This window comes from Apteryx rowi, unplaced genomic scaffold (assembly GCF_003343035.1).
Source record: "Apteryx rowi isolate R43461 unplaced genomic scaffold, aptRow1 scaffold_69, whole genome shotgun sequence".
NCBI lineage: Eukaryota > Metazoa > Chordata > Aves > Apterygiformes > Apterygidae > Apteryx > Apteryx rowi.
Window position 1 is genome coordinate 1,709,792 of NW_020450971.1, and position 6,437 is coordinate 1,716,228.

A 6,437-nucleotide genomic window follows, 5' to 3' on the forward strand; every position below is an offset into this window, starting at 1 on the left:
ATATATATATATATATATATAAATATATATATATACACACACAGACATACGGAGCGGGCTGTGTCTGCTGGCTGCCCTGCCGGAGCTGCGCACGGCATCCCTCTGCTGGCGGAGGCTCCCGCCGAGGGCCGGCGGCCGCCGGGAAGGTGCCCAGCCTGCGCCCGGCCGCCTGCGCAGGCCCCGCCGACGGCTCCGGCAGCGCTCGCATGAGCCCGGCGACTTCGTTTCGCAAAGAGCCACGACCTGACGGCACAGGGTAACGCGCCAAAACCCAAGARACCCTAGGGATTTGGGTTTTCCCTGCATGTAAGGGTTTAGGCATTCCTGCTGCGTTTGGTAGCTGAAATCTCCCGTGAGGTTTGCAAAAGCCGGATTGCTCAGGTTTCCAGTCCACGAGTCTCCTCTGCACCAGAAGAGCGGCATGAAGTCACAGATAAGGACTTTACGCTGTCCCTGTGAGCAGTCCCATCATTTTGACTTCAGTGCTCCTCCTGCAACCACCACTGACTGCATCAAATTGCGCCAGCGCGGCCGCAGCAGAGCTGAGCTTAGGTTCACTATAGTAAAGGTCCCTCAGCAGGTCCAGTCACGCTTGAAGCAGCTGGGAAGCACGAGCTAGCAGCAAAACAGCACTTGCTTTTCTCCCCACCCCTGTATTTCCCACTGATAYGGGTAAATCCCACTGAAAAATGGCCTTGAACAGCGCTTCCCAAGCCCTCTCYGCAGAAACGCTCGCTGTTCTCAGCGGAGCGCTTCAGGACACTGAGATGGGAGACAGGCTGTGGGACGGTCTCTGAAGTGTGCCCTTCCACAGAACAAGGGTAATCTGGCTCTTCCCGAGCTATAACATCTAGCTTCTCTTGCTTGGTGTGCGAGTAGGGACACAGAGAAGCCATTTTCACTCTAGACACTGAAAATTAATTTTGCAGGCAGATTCCTTCACATCTTTTGGAGAGAGAGAAGCGACGTCACTGAATGAATGATTATTGCTCCACTCCCATCTGCACAGGGATGGAAAGGTTCCTCAACCTGTATTTTGCTACGGCCTTTCTCCCTCTCCCATCCAGCAACAGGACCGTTCTTCCATGGAAGAATACTCCAAAGGGAGGAGTAGGACAATATAAAAGGTTATAGGGTTTAAGCACTGAGAGGGAGGAACTAAGTTATACAAAGTTTTGCAGGCCAAAACAAAGATCTCAAATGTAATACAAACATTGGAATGAAGTCAGCGACACAAGGGCTCCAAGGTTTGTTTGGATTTTTAAGGCAATCTGGGGGTCAAGCAATGACAGTTTTTAAGGAACAAATACAGGGATACAGATACCAAAGGACTTCTTCCTACAGGGAGATGCAGGGCTGAAGTCAGCGAGCTGGCAAAGAGTTTCTGGTATAGAAAGTATGGGAACTGCTTCTTGCATGGAGACATTGAAATAAAAGTAAAGGCCTAAGTTGAAGACTGAATTTCAGTTTGAACTGGTCAAGTAAYTGTATGCTTCCAGAACAAGACAAACCACAGAGCTCAAAACAAAGCCTATGAGAACCGGGGGAAAAAGCTCCTTATCAAAGAGCGCTGCCCRTGGAGACTGAAGCTGGAGAAGGATTCAGATTCAAACCATCCCTTAGGGAACCCTGCAGATCTTTCCTTTTTACCACAGCCAGATCATCACTCACAGTGCTGCCAAGCATCAGCCCAGCTGCGATACTGCTGCCCACCTCCTCCGGAGCACCTAAACCAATGGGCACCGAATGTTTCCGTACTCCGCAGCAGCTTTCCACCCCTTCTTTTGTTTCAGTGTCATCACGCCTCTCTCAAGGAACGGCTACGACTTCCTACACAAGGAATGGAGCTGAGGTGAGGGGAGGTGAGGGAAGCGCTGATAATAAACATAGCATCCCACACCCTAAAAAATTTCCTTCCCACTCAAGCAAGCGTTTGCACGTAGATCAGATGCTAATTTCAGGATGAAGCTTTTAGCCATCTGTGAGTGCTTACGGAAGCCACAGCACACTGCAAAGAGCGTGGCATGTTTCTCTGGATTCGCAGCACTGAAGTCAGATCACCAGGCCCTAGTACTGATGGGCTCCCGTAAAAGTCACAGCTACTACTTGAAAGACAACTTAGGGATAACTGTTTTGGTATCCCATATTGTCCACTGACAGATTTACAGAAGTCTGGTACATAACGAGATTTATTCCTGCAGTTCTATGTACTAAGAAGGAGCAATAAATTCTTCTGAGAACTTAGCTAGATACCATTCCAGTTCTTCCCTTTCCATCCAGCCTCAAGGGAGGAGGCAGACAAATGAAGTAAATTCCTATCACATCCATCGTAATTTACTCCAATACATTCCCACCATAAGAAGAATAAACCCAAGGAGTGATGATCAAGCACAAAATTATCACTTCATGCATTTTATTGAGTCTATTTCAATTTGCGTTATGACATCTTACATAGGGAACAAACTCCTCCTAAATGTTAGCTATCAAATCTCGTCAAACTGTTGTCTGATGACCTCAGAGTACCATTTTGTACTAAACAAGTCCAGTATAAACAGATGTAAAGCAGTGTACAAAAAAAAAAAAAAAAAGGAAATGATTACATTCTCAGTTTAATTCAGGGCTTCCCAACCAACAGCCTTACTAGCAGATAGCAATATTCAAGAAGGGGTCTTGGGTATTTTAGCTTAAGGAAACAAAGCCAGATGAGATAATCAAAACAAATTGAATAGCTTGTTTCCCCCATAAGAAAAAAAAAAAACCTCATATCAAAAAGAGGTTGGGAAGCCCTGGTATAACAGATGCAAATTTCTTTTTTCTTAAAAAAAAAAAAAAAAAAAAAAAGCCACAACACTTAAATGTACTTTGGGCAAGTTACCATTGATTCTGTCTTTTCACTCTCCTTCTTCCCTCCCTAGTCAAGGATAAACAAACAAAAAGCCTAGTGTCTGTATAGATTTGAAATACTTCTGAATTTGTTACAAATTCCCTTAACATGGCTCCAAGCCAACCCCCACGGAAAGCGACTCCTCCCGGGAGAAGCCAGAGGAGCAGGCAGACATTTCCGTAACAACCGTGTACCGCGGCAGCTCAACACTTCATTGCACACCCTCAGTCAAGCAAGTYCCCACAGCAGGAGCAAGCACAACGGTGAGAAAATCAAGACATCAGACAGTTACACAAACGTACACGTTACAGCARTACAAAGGATCTCAAGCTAAAGATGAGGCTGTGGCTGAAGCCAACTGGATGAACCTGTGCATTGCAGCGTGATGACTAAGATCATGCTGGGAGCTTCGGAAAACACCCAATCGCACTGCCAACAGTCAGAAATCAATGGTCAGCCTCAACCGTGTTCCTTTTCTCTTAGACCTGCGTTATTATGGCACCACTCTGAATCTCCCCATTGTGCAGGCAACCATTTGGAGATAAACATCCACTGCAATTATACCAGGGAAACAGCCCTTCGGACTCCACATATTTGCATAATCCAGCTAAGTGACGGGAAACTGGAATGACAGTCATTATGGTCCATTGTGTCAACATTAGTGGGAAATACATTAGTTTGCAAGTTGACACAATGGACAATTAYGGCTCCTTCAAAATTGGTACGGTATCATGTTAGTGCAGCTGCTATGCATGCACATTAATACTTCCTACAGAAAGTCTTTAAACTTTTAATGGGTAATTTCTATGCGTGCAGTAGCTACACTAGTCAAATCATTGTGAAAACAAATCAATTAACTGCCTACAAGTTCTTTGCAAAAAAACAACTTAAGTAATAAAAAAGTGCATGTAAAAGGGAAGTCTAACAAACCTCAGGAATTACTCTTCACAGTACTCTTTTAATGAATAAAGTCCTAATTAAAAAAAAAAAAAAAAGGCAAGCAAGCACCCTCAACTCTTTATTGGTTTACAATTCAAGTTAAACTGTCCACTGCACTCTTAAATAAAAAATAGCGTGCATTCTTCTAGGTTTTGGCCTCACAACTGCTTCAATACCCATGTATGGAGGTCCTGCGGACACAGATCAGTCCTGCAAGAATGGAATTAAGCTCACACGCAGAYGGACAGGCATTCACAATATGAGCTCGTGTGGCTTGCCATTAAAAACCCACCACGACAACTCTAGTTAAGCAGGCAGTAACAGGGGAACTCCTTCAAAATTAAAGTAAAGCAAAAGCCTTCAATGMGAAAGAAACCATGTTGCTCTAAGAGACAAGATGCACATTTATCCCGGCTTTGAAGGAAGGGTAAGAGAGGCTCCCACAAGGTGGCACTACGAACTAGGCAGTTGATGCAACAAGGCTGCCTCTGCCTAATACTCATTTCTGTACAACCGGGCATCAGAAAATTACAAAAAATAACCGTTTTAACCCTTCAGATGGCAATAAGCATGAGTAAAGTGGCTGCATCCCGCCTGTAATAGCAATGCCAAAACAAGCAAGCTTGAATTTAGGGAAGCTGTAAGCACAAATGCTCAATACCAAAATAATCCATAAGCAGTAAATCAGGCTAATTGTGAACCTTGCTAAAATCAGAGAGGCTTTTGTTTTGTTAGCAACTAAGRTGTTAATTCTGGCTTTTCCAAACTCCAAGGCAACTTTAGAAGAAGAGAAATTACCTCAGGGCACACTAGGGCACAACGCGGTAGCACTTGAGAGTTCCTGTTGCCAGCCCCCAGGCCTACGACTCTGACGTAAAATTGTGCTTTGTGCGTGGCACACTACGAAGGCGTCCGTGACCACCACCGAGCTGCCGGGCGCACCTGGGAGCAGTGGGGACACTGCTCGGCCCCCGCGCCGTTAGCACCCTCGGTGCTCGCAAAGGCAGACAAAACAGCTCCGACAGTCGAGGGCTTCTTAACTGACATTAAATTATTTGTTCTTGGTACCACTTGGGAAACCTCCAACATTTTATTTACTTGTTGCTATTGTTACATAAAGATAAAATGTTAAGGCATGCCACTATCAAGCTATAACAAAACCGTAAAGTTGATTCTACCAAAGTGTACAGTTATTGGAAACTCAGAACATTAAAAAGAGAGTTATGCTGAATGACACGTATCACAGCCGTGCTTCACATTAATTAGCACTAGTGGGCTCCTTTCTTTCTGGTCACCATCCTTAGTCCTCAGAGATGTAGCTCAGATTTTCAAAATCTAAAACATAGCCACGTAGAGAGGGTTGGGTTTTCCCCCCCTTCTAATTCTACTCTCCAGCAAGCCAGTAAAGCTACTGGAAGCTGCAGCTGATAGCATGTATTTGCTATGTGTATGCTACCGGAAGAAATTCAGAAGTGTTATTTTGTTGAGGAAATTTTGGCATAAAGTACATTATCTACATTCATGAAAGTCCAGCACCTGAAATTCATAGCTAATTTCCAATTTTACAGTGATGCACATCAGAGGGAAAAATTTTAAGAGCATAAGCTTATTTATTCTTCCRCTTAAAAAAGAATACACATATCCCCTCTGCCACGATGGTGTGCCCCACCAGGAGGAAAGCGAGCTCAATAGCCAGTCAGGGTTTCCCACTGAACCAACCACCACAAAAATACACAAGTAGAAAAAAAAATTGGAATTTTGGGACACTGTGGAATCCTTAACTAGCTGATGAGAAGTTAAAATGGCTTAGAGCTGAGACTATATTTTAATGCAACCACCACTATAAAACACTGAAAATGTGTTTTAATTAGGAAAAAAAAAAAAAAAAAAGATAGGGCAGCTTTGGTTTTCTGTCATCTGAGGAGCAAGCAACATCTCCCATATAGCCAGCAAGAGCAGTTCATATCCCTTCATAACTACTGCCCTGAAGTTGAAATAAATAATTGCTTTCCCCACTGCACACATTAGCTGGAAAAAAAAAAATCACTAAAGAATAAAACAGAAAGAATAGCTTACTGAGGGGGTGAAGGGAAGCTTTCCCCCAACACTGATGAGTGTTAAGGTACATTTTCCAATTCTCAATTTAATATGCCCCATACTTACTTTTAATAGAAAATTTAACCAGTTCTAATCTGTCCAAGAGGAGCATAAAGAGCTTTTTTTTTAAACATGTTGCCAATTGCCAGAAGTGTAACATTTTAAGTGTACTACAGTAATCAATTAGAAATTTCAAATTTAACTTAGCACTAATAATTAATCTGCTTTACAGTTAATACTTAAAATTATTCTTCTGTGGCACTTTAGTCACAGGCTACTAACACTGGATATCAGCATGTTCACTAAACAGATCGAGTTTACCAATATTGTTGAAGCTGGTGGAGGAAAAAAAAAATCTGTCAGTATTTGTCTGCTGAAGAGTTACACAGAATTGCCTCAAAAATTAAAATAAGATTTGGTACAAAAAATTGGGCATAAACCTCACTGAATGAACTGGTACATACCCATTTGTATTATTACATATTAGTAACCATACAAAGAAATAACCAGTCATTAG